Source organism: Hydractinia symbiolongicarpus, chromosome 11, assembly GCF_029227915.1.
Source record: "Hydractinia symbiolongicarpus strain clone_291-10 chromosome 11, HSymV2.1, whole genome shotgun sequence".
NCBI classification, from domain to species: domain Eukaryota; kingdom Metazoa; phylum Cnidaria; class Hydrozoa; order Anthoathecata; family Hydractiniidae; genus Hydractinia; species Hydractinia symbiolongicarpus.
The window spans coordinates 18,507,704-18,519,687 of record NC_079885.1 but is presented as its reverse complement, the minus strand read 5'-3'; the positions used below and the strand labels follow the sequence as shown (position 1 = coordinate 18,519,687).

The following is an 11,984-nucleotide window of genomic DNA, read 5'->3' as shown; positions in this document are numbered from 1 at the left end:
TGAACTTTATTTCTTTCCTCGAGCCGATTTTGATTAGCTCGTATGTATTATTCTGCTAAAAAAAAAAAAAAACTTGTGAGCCGGATACGGCCGAAAGGCCCTTGGCTCAACCCCTGCCGTCTGCGGCCTTCACTCTTCGCATTTGGAAAGCCATTGAGTGGACCGTGCTTACCAAGTCTCTGTGAGCGAGATGAGAGATAGGCCCGCGTATGGCCTCCTGCACGTTTTTTCATTTAGACTAGTGATCGTCCCGCCGAAGCGAGACAGTAGAAAAATCGTCTATATACTCATCGTTTTGGCCTTCTCCACGGAAATCTTTAGTAAAAGGCGAAAGATTTGTGCGTGAACTGAAGAAAGCCCAGAGTTGTCGTAAGTCGGCGCGACCTGTTGTGCCTTCGAGCCGACTTAACCTTTGCTTGTGGTGTGCCGCTTGCCAGTGTGTCCGTTCGTAGAGGACGCTTAAAAGGTGCTGCATCGTGAGGTGTAGACTTGACACAAGGACTTTCACCTTTCTGATCTACATCACCTAGTTGAGTGCGTTCGCGTGAATCACTAGGAAGTTGCGTTCGCTGTCTCGGAGAGTGTGGTCCCTGTAGGCAATACGTCGTACTAGTGGCTTGCGTTACATCTAGTTTGTTTCTACTGCAGTTCGACTCCTTTGGTTGTCTCTGAACTTTATTTCTTTCCTCGAGCCGATTTTGATTAGCTCGTATGTATTATTCTGCTAAAAAAAAAAAAAAACTTGTGAGCGGGATACGGCCGAAAGGCCCTTGGCTCAACCCCTGCCGTCTGCGGCCTTCACTCTTCGCATTTGGAAAGCCATTGAGTGGACCGTGCTTACCAAGTCTCTGTGAGCGAGATGAGATATAGGCCCGCGTATGGCCTCCTGCACGTTTTTTCATTTAGACTAGTGATCGTCCCGCCGAAGCGAGACAGTAGAAAAATCGTCTATATACTCATCGTTTTGGCCTTCTCCACGGAAATCTTTAGTAAAAGGCAAAAGATTTGTGCGTGAACTGAAGAAAGCCCAGAGCTGTCGTAAGTCGGCGCGACCTGTTGTGCCTTCGAGCCGACTTAACCTTTGCTTGTGGTGTGCCGCTTGCCAGTGTGTCCGTTCGTAGAGGACGCTTAAAAGGTGCTGCATCGTGAGGTGTAGACTTGACACAAGGACTTTCACCTTTCTGATCTACATCACCTAGTTGAGTGCGTTCGCGTGAATCACTAGGAAGTTGCGTTCGCTGTCTCGGAGAGTGTGGTCCCTGTAGGCAATACGTCGTACTAGTGGCTTGCGTTACATTTAGTTTGTTTCTACTGCAGTTCGACTCCTTTGGTTGTCTCTAAACTTTATTTCTTTCCTCGAGCCGATTTTGATTAGCTCGTATGTATTATTCTGCTAAAAAAAAAAAAAAACTTGTGAGCGGGATACGGCCGAAAGGCCCTTGGCTCAACCCCTGCCGTCTGCGGCCTTCACTCTTCGCATTTGGAAAGCCATTGAGTGGACCGTGCTTACCAAGTCTCTGTGAGCGAGATGAGAGATAGGCCCGCGTATGGCCTCCTGCACGTTTTTTCATTTAGACTAGTGATCGTCCCGCCGAAGCGAGACAGTAGAAAAATCGTCTATATACTCATCGTTTTGGCTTTCTCCACGGAAATCTTTAGTAAAAGGCGAAAGATTTGTGCGTGAACTGAAGAAAGCCCAGAGTTGTCGTAAGTCGGCGCGACCTGTTGTGCCTACGAGCCGACTTAACCTTTGCTTGTGGTGTGCCGCTTGCCAGTGTGTCCGTTCGTAGAGGACGCTTAAAAGGTGCTGCATCGTGAGGTGTAGACTTGACACAAGGACTTTCACCTTTCTGATCTACATCACCTAGTTGAGTGCGTTCGCGTGAATCACTAGGAAGTTGCGTTCGCTGTCTCGGAGAGTGTGGTCCCTGTAGGCAATACGTCGTACTAGTGGCTTGCGTTACATCTAGTTTGTTTCTACTGCAGTTCGACTCCTTTGGTTGTCTCTGAACTTTATTTCTTTCCTCGAGCCGATTTTGATTAGCTCGTATGTATTATTCTGCTAAAAAAAAAAAAAAACTTGTGAGCGGGATACGGCCAAAAGGCCCTTGGCTCAACCCCTGCCGTCTGCGGCCTTCACTCTTCGCATTTGGAAAGCCATTGAGTAGACCGTGCTTACCAAGTCTCTGTGAGCGAGATGAGAGATAGGCCCGCGTATGGCCTCCTGCACGTTTTTTCATTTAGACTAGTGATCGTCCCGCCGAAGCGAGACAGTAGAAAAATCGTCTATATACTCATCGTTTTGGCCTTCTCCACGGAAATCTTTAGTAAAAGGCAAAAGATTTGTGCGTGAACTGAAGAAAGCCCAGAGCTGTCGTAAGTCGGCGCGACCTGTTGTGCCTTCGAGCCGACTTAACCTTTGCTTGTGGTGTGCCGCTTGCCAGTGTGTCCGTTCGTAGAGGACGCTTAAAAGGTGCTGCATCGTGAGGTGTAGACTTGACACAAGGACTTTCACCTTTCTGATCTACATCACCTAGTTGAGTGCGTTCGCGTGACTCACTAGGAAGTTGCGTTCGCTGTCTCGGAGAGTGTGGTCCCTGTAGGCAATACGTCGTACTAGTGGCTTGCGTTACATTTAGTTTGTTTCTACTGCAGTTCGACTCCTTTGGTTGTCTCTAAACTTTATTTCTTTCCTCGAGCCGATTTTGATTAGCTCGTATGTATTATTCTGCTAAAAAAAAAAAAAACTTGTGAGCGGGATACGGCCGAAAGGCCCTTGGCTCAACCCCTGCCGTCTGCGGCCTTCACTCTTCGCATTTGGAAAGCCATTGAGTGGACCGTGCTTACCAAGTCTCTGTGAGCGAGATGAGAGATAGGCCCGCGTATGGCCTCCTGCACGTTTTTTCATTTAGACTAGTGATCGTCCCGCCGAAGCGAGACAGTAGAAAAATCGTCTATATACTCATCGTTTTGGCCTTCTCCACGGAAATCTTTAGTAAAAGGCGAAAGATTTGTGCGTGAACTGAAGAAAGCCCAGAGTTGTCGTAAGTCGGCGCGACCTGTTGTGCCTTCGAGCCGACTTAACCTTTGCTTGTGGTGTGCCGCTTGCCAGTGTGTCCGTTCGTAGAGGACGCTTAAAAGGTGCTGCATCGTGAGGTGTAGACTTGACACAAGGACTTTCACCTTTCTGATCTACATCACCTAGTTGAGTGCGTTCGCGTGAATCACTAGGAAGTTGCGTTCGCTGTCTCGGAGAGTGTGGTCCCTGTAGGCAATACGTCGTACTAGTGGCTTGCGTTACATCTAGTTTGTTTCTACTGCAGTTCGACTCCTTTGGTTGTCTCTGAACTTTATTTCTTTCCTCGAGCCGATTTTGATTAGCTCGTATGTATTATTCTGCTAAAAAAAAAAAAAAACTTGTGAGCGGGATACGGCCGAAAGGCCCTTGGCTCAACCCCTGCCGTCTGCGGCCTTCACTCTTCGCATTTGGAAAGCCATTGAGTGGACCGTGCTTACCAAGTCTCTGTGAGCGAGATGAGATATAGGCCCGCGTATGGCCTCCTGCACGTTTTTTCATTTAGACTAGTGATCGTCCCGCCGAAGCGAGACAGTAGAAAAATCGTCTATATACTCATCGTTTTGGCCTTCTCCACGGAAATCTTTAGTAAAAGGCAAAAGATTTGTGCGTGAACTGAAGAAAGCCCAGAGCTGTCGTAAGTCGGCGCGACCTGTTGTGCCTTCGAGCCGACTTAACCTTTGCTTGTGGTGTGCCGCTTGCCAGTGTGTCCGTTCGTAGAGGACGCTTAAAAGGTGCTGCATCGTGAGGTGTAGACTTGACACAAGGACTTTCACCTTTCTGATCTACATCACCTAGTTGAGTGCGTTCGCGTGAATCACTAGGAAGTTGCGTTCGCTGTCTCGGAGAGTGTGGTCCCTGTAGGCAATACGTCGTACTAGTGGCTTGCGTTACATTTAGTTTGTTTCTACTGCAGTTCGACTCCTTTGGTTGTCTCTAAACTTTATTTCTTTCCTCGAGCCGATTTTGATTAGCTCGTATGTATTATTCTGCTAAAAAAAAAAAAAAACTTGTGAGCGGGATACGGCCGAAAGGCCCTTGGCTCAACCCCTGCCGTCTGCGGCCTTCACTCTTCGCATTTGGAAAGCCATTGAGTGGACCGTGCTTACCAAGTCTCTGTGAGCGAGATGAGAGATAGGCCCGCGTATGGCCTCCTGCACGTTTTTTCATTTAGACTAGTGATCGTCCCGCCGAAGCGAGACAGTAGAAAAATCGTCTATATACTCATCGTTTTGGCTTTCTCCACGGAAATCTTTAGTAAAAGGCGAAAGATTTGTGCGTGAACTGAAGAAAGCCCAGAGTTGTCGTAAGTCGGCGCGACCTGTTGTGCCTTCGAGCCGACTTAACCTTTGCTTGTGGTGTGCCGCTTGCCAGTGTGTCCGTTCGTAGAGGACGCTTAAAAGGTGCTGCGTCGTGAGGTGTAGACTTGACACAAGGACTTTCATTTTTCTGATCTACATCACCTAGTTGAGTGCGTTCGCGTGAATCACTAGGAAGTTGCGTTCGCTGTCTCGGAGAGTGTGGTCCCTGTAGGCAATACGTCGTACTAGTGGCTTGCGTTACATCTAGTTTGTTTCTACTGCAGTTCGACTCCTTTGGTTGTCTCTGAACTTTATTTCTTTCCTCGAGCCGATTTTGATTAGCTCGTATGTATTATTCTGCTAAAAAAAAAAAAAAACTTGTGAGCGGGATACGGCCAAAAGGCCCTTGGCTCAACCCCTGCCGTCTGCGGCCTTCACTCTTCGCATTTGGAAAGCCATTGAGTAGACCGTGCTTACCAAGTCTCTGTTAGCGAGATGAGAGATAGGCCCGCGTATGGCCTCCTGCACGTTTTTTCATTTAGACTAGTGATCGTCCCGCCGAAGCGAGACAGTAGAAAAATCGTCTATATACTCATCGTTTTGGCCTTCTCCACGGAAATCTTTAGTAAAAGGCAAAAGATTTGTGCGTGAACTGAAGAAAGCCCAGAGCTGTCGTAAGTCGGCGCGACCTGTTGTGCCTTCGAGCCGACTTAACCTTTGCTTGTGGTGTGCCGCTTGCCAGTGTGTCCGTTCGTAGAGGACGCTTAAAAGGTGCTGCATCGTGAGGTGTAGACTTGACACAAGGACTTTCACCTTTCTGATCTACATCACCTAGTTGAGTGCGTTCGCGTGAATCACTAGGAAGTTGCGTTCGCTGTCTCGGAGAGTGTGGTCCCTGTAGGCAATACGTCGTACTAGTGGCTTGCGTTACATTTAGTTTGTTTCTACTGCAGTTCGACTCCTTTGGTTGTCTCTAAACTTTATTTCTTTCCTCGAGCCGATTTTGATTATCTCGTATGTATTATTCTGCTAAAAAAAAAAAAAAACTTGTGAGCGGGATACGGCCGAAAGGCCCTTGGCTCAACCCCTGCCGTCTGCGGCCTTCACTCTTCGCATTTGGAAAGCCATTGAGTGGACCGTGCTTACCAAGTCTCTGTGAGCGAGATGAGATATAGGCCCGCGTATGGCCTCCTGCACGTTTTTTCATTTAGACTAGTGATCGTCCCGCCGAAGCGAGACAGTAGAAAAATCGTCTATATACTCATCGTTTTGGCCTTCTCCACGGAAATCTTTAGTAAAAGGCAAAAGATTTGTGCGTGAACTGAAGAAAGCCCAGAGCTGTCGTAAGTCGGCGCGACCTGTTGTGCCTTCGAGCCGACTTAACCTTTGCTTGTGGTGTGCCGCTTGCCAGTGTGTCCGTTCGTAGAGGACGCTTAAAAGGTGCTGCATCGTGAGGTGTAGACTTGACACAAGGACTTTCACCTTTCTGATCTTCATCACCTAGTTGAGTGCGTTCGCGTGAATCACTAGGAAGTTGCGTTCGCTGTCTCGGAGAGTGTGGTCCCTGTAGGCAATACGTCGTACTAGTGGCTTGCGTTACATTTAGTTTGTTTCTACTGCAGTTCGACTCCTTTGGTTGTCTCTAAACTTTATTTCTTTCCTCGAGCCGATTTTGATTATCTCGTATGTATTATTCTGCCAAAAAAAAAAAAAAACTTGTGAGCGGGATACGGCCGAAAGGCCCTTGGCTCAACCCCTGCCGTCTGCGGCCTTCACTCTTCGCATTTCGAAAGCCATTGAGTGGACCGTGCTTACCAAGTCTCTGTGAGCGAGATGAGAGATAGGCCCGCGTATGGCCTCCTGCACGTTTTTTCATTTAGACTAGTGATCGTCCCGCCGAAGCGAGACAGTAGAAAAATCGTCTATATACTCATCGTTTTGGCCTTCTCCACGGAAATCTTTAGTAAAAGGCGAAAGATTTGTGCGTGAACTGAAGAAAGCCCAGAGTTGTCGTAAGTCGGCGCGACCTGTTGTGCCTTCGAGCCGACTTAACCTTTGCTTGTGGTGTGCCGCTTGCCAGTGTGTCCGTTCGTAGAGGACGCTTAAAAGGTGCTGCATCGTGAGGTGTAGACTTGACACAAGGACTTTCACCTTTCTGATCTACATCACCTAGTTGAGTGCGTTCGCGTGAATCACTAGGAAGTTGCGTTCGCTGTCTCGGAGAGTGTGGTCCCTGTAGGCAATACGTCGTACTAGTGGCTTGCGTTACATCTAGTTTGTTTCTACTGCAGTTCGACTCCTTTGGTTGTCTCTGAACTTTATTTCTTTCCTCGAGCCGATTTTGATTAGCTCGTATGTATTATTCTGCTAAAAAAAAAAAAAAACTTGTGAGCGGGATACGGCCGAAAGGCCCTTGGCTCAACCCCTGCCGTCTGCGGCCTTCACTCTTCGCATTTGGAAAGCCATTGAGTGGACCGTGCTTACCAAGTCTCTGTGAGCGAGATGAGAGATAGGCCCGCGTATGGCCTCTTGCACGTTTTTTCATTTAGACTAGTGATCGTCCCGCCGAAGCCAGACAGTAGAAAAATCGTCTATATACTCATCGTTTTGGCCTTCTCCACGGAAATCTTTAGTAAAAGGCAAAAGATTTGTGCGTGAACTGAAGAAAGCCCAGAGCTGTCGTAAGTCGGCGCGACCTGTTGTGCCTTCGAGCCGACTTAACCTTTGCTTGTGGTGTGCCGCTTGCCAGTGTGTCCGTTCGTAGAGGACGCTTAAAAGGTGCTGCATCGTGAGGTGTAGACTTGACACAAGGACTTTCACCTTTCTGATCTACATCACCTAGTTGAGTGCGTTCGCGTGAATCACTAGGAAGTTGCGTTCGCTGTCTCGGAGAGTGTGGTCCCTGTAGGCAATACGTCGTACTAGTGGCTTGCGTTACATTTAGTTTGTTTCTACTGCAGTTCGACTCCTTTGGTTGTCTCTAAACTTTATTTCTTTCCTCGAGCCGATTTTGATTATCTCGTATGTATTATTCTGCTAAAAAAAAAAAAAAACTTGTGAGCGGGATACGGCCGAAAGGCCCTTGGCTCAACCCCTGCCGTCTGCGGCCTTCACTCTTCGCATTTGGAAAGCCATTGAGTGGACCGTGCTTACCAAGTCTCTGTGAGCGAGATGAGATATAGGCCCGCGTATGGCCTCCTGCACGTTTTTTCATTTAGACTAGTGATCGTCCCGCCGAAGCGAGACAGTAGAAAAATCGTCTATATACTCATCGTTTTGGCCTTCTCCACGGAAATCTTTAGTAAAAGGCAAAAGATTTGTGCGTGAACTGAAGAAAGCCCAGAGCTGTCGTAAGTCGGCGCGACCTGTTGTGCCTTCGAGCCGACTTAACCTTTGCTTGTGGTGTGCCGCTTGCCAGTGTGTCCGTTCGTAGAGGACGCTTAAAAGGTGCTGCATCGTGAGGTGTAGACTTGACACAAGGACTTTCACCTTTCTGATCTACATCACCTAGTTGAGTGCGTTCGCGTGAATCACTAGGAAGTTGCGTTCGCTGTCTCGGAGAGTGTGGTCCCTGTAGGCAATACGTCGTACTAGTGGCTTGCGTTACATTTAGTTTGTTTCTACTGCAGTTCGACTCCTTTGGTTGTCTCTAAACTTTATTTCTTTCCTCGAGCCGATTTTGATTATCTCGTATGTATTATTCTGCCAAAAAAAAAAAAAAACTTGTGAGCGGGATACGGCCGAAAGGCCCTTGGCTCAACCCCTGCCGTCTGCGGCCTTCACTCTTCGCATTTCGAAAGCCATTGAGTGGACCGTGCTTACCAAGTCTCTGTGAGCGAGATGAGAGATAGGCCCGCGTATGGCCTCCTGCACGTTTTTTCATTTAGACTAGTGATCGTCCCGCCGAAGCGAGACAGTAGAAAAATCGTCTATATACTCATCGTTTTGGCCTTCTCCACGGAAATCTTTAGTAAAAGGCGAAAGATTTGTGCGTGAACTGAAGAAAGCCCAGAGTTGTCGTAAGTCGGCGCGACCTGTTGTGCCTTCGAGCCGACTTAACCTTTGCTTGTGGTGTGCCGCTTGCCAGTGTGTCCGTTCGTAGAGGACGCTTAAAAGGTGCTGCATCGTGAGGTGTAGACTTGACACAAGGACTTTCACCTTTCTGATCTACATCACCTAGTTGAGTGCGTTCGCGTGAATCACTAGGAAGTTGCGTTCGCTGTCTCGGAGAGTGTGGTCCCTGTAGGCAATACGTCGTACTAGTGGCTTGCGTTACATCTAGTTTGTTTCTACTGCAGTTCGACTCCTTTGGTTGTCTCTGAACTTTATTTCTTTCCTCGAGCCGATTTTGATTAGCTCGTATGTATTATTCTGCTAAAAAAAAAAAAAAACTTGTGAGCGGGATACGGCCGAAAGGCCCTTGGCTCAACCCCTGCCGTCTGCGGCCTTCACTCTTCGCATTTGGAAAGCCATTGAGTGGACCGTGCTTACCAAGTCTCTGTGAGCGAGATGAGAGATAGGCCCGCGTATGGCCTCTTGCACGTTTTTTCATTTAGACTAGTGATCGTCCCGCCGAAGCCAGACAGTAGAAAAATCGTCTATATACTCATCGTTTTGGCCTTCTCCACGGAAATCTTTAGTAAAAGGCGAAAGATTTGTGCGTGAACTGAAGAAAGCAAAGAGTTGTCGTAAGTCGGCGCGACCTGTTGTGCCTTCGAGCCGACTTAACCTTTGCTTGTGGTGTGCCGCTTGCCAGTGTGTCCGTTCGTAGAGGACGCTTAAAAGGTGCTGCATCGTGAGGTGTAGACTTGACACAAGGACTTTCACCTTTCTGATCTACATCACCTAGTTGAGTGCGTTCGCGTGAATCACTAGGAAGTTGCGTTCGCTGTCTCGGAGAGTGTGGTCCCTGTAGGCAATACGTCGTACTAGTGGCTTGCGTTACATCTAGTTTGTTTCTACTGCAGTTCGACTCCTTTGGTTGTCTCTGAACTTTATTTCTTTCCTCGAGCCGATTTTGATTAGCTCGTATGTATTATTCTGCTAAAAAAAAAAAAAACTTGTGAGCGGGATACGGCCGAAAGGCCCTTGGCTCAACCCCTGCCGTCTGCGGCCTTCACTCTTCGCATTTGGAAAGCCATTGAGTGGACCGTGCTTACCAAGTCTCTGTGAGCGAGATGAGAGATAGGCCCGCGTATGGCCTCTTGCACGTTTTTTCATTTAGACTAGTGATCGTCCCGCCGAAGCGAGACAGTAGAAAAATCGTCTATATACTCATCGTTTTGGCCTTCTCCACGGAAATCTTTAGTAAAAGGCGAAAGATTTGTGCGTGAACTGAAGAAAGCCCAGAGTTGTCGTAAGTCGGCGCGACCTGTTGTGCCTTCGAGCCGACTTAACCTTTGCTTGTGGTGTGCCGCTTGCCAGTGTGTCCGTTCGTAGAGGACGCTTAAAAGGTGCTGCATCGTGAGGTGTAGACTTGACACAAGGACTTTCATTTTTCTGATCTACATCACCTAGTTCAGTGCGTTCGCGTGAATCACTAGGAAGTTGCGTTCGCTGTCTCGGAGAGTGTGGTCCCTGTAGGCAATACGTCGTACTAGTGGCTTGCGTTACATCTAGTTTGTTTCTACTGCAGTTCGACTCCTTTGGTTGTCTCTGAACTTTATTTCTTTCCTCGAGCCGATTTTGATTAGCTCGTATGTATTATTCTGCTAAAAAAAAAAAAAAACTTGTGAGCGGGATACGGCCAAAAGGCCCTTGGCTCAACCCCTGCCGTCTGCGGCCTTCACTCTTCGCATTTGGAAAGCCATTGAGTAGACCGTGCTTACCAAGTCTCTGTGAGCGAGATGAGAGATAGGCCCGCGTATGGCCTCCTGCACGTTTTTTCATTTAGACTAGTGATCGTCCCGCCGAAGCGAGACAGTAGAAAAATCGTCTATATACTCATCGTTTTGGCCTTCTCCACGGAAATCTTTAGTAAAAGGCAAAAGATTTGTGCGTGAACTGAAGAAAGCCCAGAGCTGTCGTAAGTCGGCGCGACCTGTTGTGCCTTCGAGCCGACTTAACCTTTGCTTGTGGTGTGCCGCTTGCCAGTGTGTCCGTTCGTAGAGGACGCTTAAAAGGTGCTGCATCGTGAGGTGTAGACTTGACACAAGGACTTTCACCTTTCTGATCTACATCACCTAGTTGAGTGCGTTCGCGTGAATCACTAGGAAGTTGCGTTCGCTGTCTCGGAGAGTGTGGTCCCTGTAGGCAATACGTCGTACTAGTGGCTTGCGTTACATTTAGTTTGTTTCTACTGCAGTTCGACTCCTTTGGTTGTCTCTAAACTTTATTTCTTTCCTCGAGCCGATTTTGATTATCTCGTATGTATTATTCTGCTAAAAAAAAAAAAAAACTTGTGAGCGGGATACGGCCGAAATGCCCTTGGCTCAACCCCTGCCGTCTGCGGCCTTCACTCTTCGCATTTGGAAAGCCATTGAGTGGACCGTGCTTACCAAGTCTCTGTGAGCGAGATGAGAGATAGGCCCGCGTATGGCCTCCTGCACGTTTTTTCATTTAGACTAGTGATCGTCCCGCCGAAGCGAGACAGTAGAAAAATCGTCTATATACTCATCGTTTTGGCCTTCTCCACGGAAATCTTTAGTAAAAGGCGAAAGATTTGTGCGTGAACTGAAGAAAGCCCAGAGTTGTCGTAAGTCGGCGCGACCTGTTGTGCCTTCGAGCCGACTTAACCTTTGCTTGTGGTGTGCCGCTTGCCAGTGTGTCCGTTCGTAGAGGACGCTTAAAAGGTGCTGCATCGTGAGGTGTAGACTTGACACAAGGACTTTCACCTTTCTGATCTACATCACCTAGTTGAGTGCGTTCGCGTGAATCACTAGGAAGTTGCGTTCGCTGTCTCGGAGAGTGTGGTCCCTGTAGGCAATACGTCGTACTAGTGGCTTGCGTTACATCTAGTTTGTTTCTACTGCAGTTCGACTCCTTTGGTTGTCTCTGAACTTTATTTCTTTCCTCGAGCCGATTTTGATTAGCTCGTATGTATTATTCTGCTAAAAAAAAAAAAAAACTTGTGAGCGGGATACGGCCGAAAGGCCCTTGGCTCAACCCCTGCCGTCTGCGGCCTTCACTCTTCGCATTTGGAAAGCCATTGAGTGGACCGTGCTTACCAAGTCTCTGTGAGCGAGATGAGAGATAGGCCCGCGTATGGCCTCTTGCACGTTTTTTCATTTAGACTAGTGATCGTCCCACCGAAGCCAGACAGTAGAAAAATCGTCTATATACTCATCGTTTTGGCCTTCTCCACGGAAATCTTTAGTAAAAGGCGAAAGATTTGTGCGTGAACTGAAGAAAGCAAAGAGTTGTCGTAAGTCGGCGCGACCTGTTGTGCCTTCGAGCCGACTTAACCTTTGCTTGTGGTGTGCCGCTTGCCAGTGTGTCCGTTCGTAGAGGACGCTTAAAAGGTGCTGCATCGTGAGGTGTAGACTTGACACAAGGACTTTCACCTTTCTGATCTACATGACCTAGTTGAGTGCGTTCGCGTGAATCACTAGGAAGTTGCGTTCGCTGTCTCGGAGAGTGTGGTCCCTGTAGGCAATACGTCGTACTAG

The 11,984-nt window shown here is 48.1% G+C and overlaps 18 non-coding genes across 18 annotated transcripts; all 18 read right to left on the bottom strand.

Annotated features, from left to right (window-relative positions):
* Window positions 1-246: 246 nt before the first annotated feature.
* Window positions 247-367, bottom strand: LOC130619344 (U5 spliceosomal RNA). The gene has a single exon (XR_008980084.1). It is a non-coding gene; the product is annotated as a U5 spliceosomal RNA (small nuclear RNA).
* Window positions 368-915: 548 nt separating this feature from the next.
* LOC130619739 (U5 spliceosomal RNA) lies at window positions 916-1,036 on the bottom strand. The gene has a single exon (XR_008980477.1). It is a non-coding gene; the product is annotated as a U5 spliceosomal RNA (small nuclear RNA).
* Window positions 1,037-1,584: 548 nt separating this feature from the next.
* Window positions 1,585-1,705, bottom strand: LOC130618847 (U5 spliceosomal RNA). Its single transcript, XR_008979592.1, has one exon. It is a non-coding gene; the product is annotated as a U5 spliceosomal RNA (small nuclear RNA).
* Window positions 1,706-2,253: 548 nt separating this feature from the next.
* On the bottom strand, window positions 2,254-2,374 carry LOC130619737 (U5 spliceosomal RNA). The gene has a single exon (XR_008980476.1). It is a non-coding gene; the product is annotated as a U5 spliceosomal RNA (small nuclear RNA).
* Window positions 2,375-2,921: 547 nt separating this feature from the next.
* LOC130619343 (U5 spliceosomal RNA) lies at window positions 2,922-3,042 on the bottom strand. Its single transcript, XR_008980083.1, has one exon. It is a non-coding gene; the product is annotated as a U5 spliceosomal RNA (small nuclear RNA).
* Window positions 3,043-3,590: 548 nt separating this feature from the next.
* Window positions 3,591-3,711, bottom strand: LOC130619736 (U5 spliceosomal RNA). The gene has a single exon (XR_008980475.1). It is a non-coding gene; the product is annotated as a U5 spliceosomal RNA (small nuclear RNA).
* A 548-nt stretch (window positions 3,712-4,259) lies between these two features.
* LOC130618846 (U5 spliceosomal RNA) lies at window positions 4,260-4,380 on the bottom strand. The gene has a single exon (XR_008979591.1). It is a non-coding gene; the product is annotated as a U5 spliceosomal RNA (small nuclear RNA).
* A 548-nt stretch (window positions 4,381-4,928) lies between these two features.
* LOC130619735 (U5 spliceosomal RNA) lies at window positions 4,929-5,049 on the bottom strand. The gene has a single exon (XR_008980474.1). It is a non-coding gene; the product is annotated as a U5 spliceosomal RNA (small nuclear RNA).
* A 548-nt stretch (window positions 5,050-5,597) lies between these two features.
* On the bottom strand, window positions 5,598-5,718 carry LOC130619734 (U5 spliceosomal RNA). The gene has a single exon (XR_008980473.1). It is a non-coding gene; the product is annotated as a U5 spliceosomal RNA (small nuclear RNA).
* A 548-nt stretch (window positions 5,719-6,266) lies between these two features.
* Window positions 6,267-6,387, bottom strand: LOC130619342 (U5 spliceosomal RNA). Its single transcript, XR_008980082.1, has one exon. It is a non-coding gene; the product is annotated as a U5 spliceosomal RNA (small nuclear RNA).
* A 548-nt stretch (window positions 6,388-6,935) lies between these two features.
* Window positions 6,936-7,056, bottom strand: LOC130619913 (U5 spliceosomal RNA). Its single transcript, XR_008980650.1, has one exon. It is a non-coding gene; the product is annotated as a U5 spliceosomal RNA (small nuclear RNA).
* A 548-nt stretch (window positions 7,057-7,604) lies between these two features.
* Window positions 7,605-7,725, bottom strand: LOC130619732 (U5 spliceosomal RNA). The gene has a single exon (XR_008980471.1). It is a non-coding gene; the product is annotated as a U5 spliceosomal RNA (small nuclear RNA).
* A 548-nt stretch (window positions 7,726-8,273) lies between these two features.
* On the bottom strand, window positions 8,274-8,394 carry LOC130619339 (U5 spliceosomal RNA). Its single transcript, XR_008980080.1, has one exon. It is a non-coding gene; the product is annotated as a U5 spliceosomal RNA (small nuclear RNA).
* Window positions 8,395-8,942: 548 nt separating this feature from the next.
* LOC130619976 (U5 spliceosomal RNA) lies at window positions 8,943-9,061 on the bottom strand. The gene has a single exon (XR_008980711.1). It is a non-coding gene; the product is annotated as a U5 spliceosomal RNA (small nuclear RNA).
* A 549-nt stretch (window positions 9,062-9,610) lies between these two features.
* LOC130619338 (U5 spliceosomal RNA) lies at window positions 9,611-9,731 on the bottom strand. The gene has a single exon (XR_008980079.1). It is a non-coding gene; the product is annotated as a U5 spliceosomal RNA (small nuclear RNA).
* A 548-nt stretch (window positions 9,732-10,279) lies between these two features.
* Window positions 10,280-10,400, bottom strand: LOC130619731 (U5 spliceosomal RNA). Its single transcript, XR_008980469.1, has one exon. It is a non-coding gene; the product is annotated as a U5 spliceosomal RNA (small nuclear RNA).
* Window positions 10,401-10,948: 548 nt separating this feature from the next.
* Window positions 10,949-11,069, bottom strand: LOC130619337 (U5 spliceosomal RNA). Its single transcript, XR_008980078.1, has one exon. It is a non-coding gene; the product is annotated as a U5 spliceosomal RNA (small nuclear RNA).
* A 548-nt stretch (window positions 11,070-11,617) lies between these two features.
* LOC130619981 (U5 spliceosomal RNA) lies at window positions 11,618-11,736 on the bottom strand. The gene has a single exon (XR_008980715.1). It is a non-coding gene; the product is annotated as a U5 spliceosomal RNA (small nuclear RNA).
* Between the last annotated feature and the right edge of the window lie 248 nt (window positions 11,737-11,984).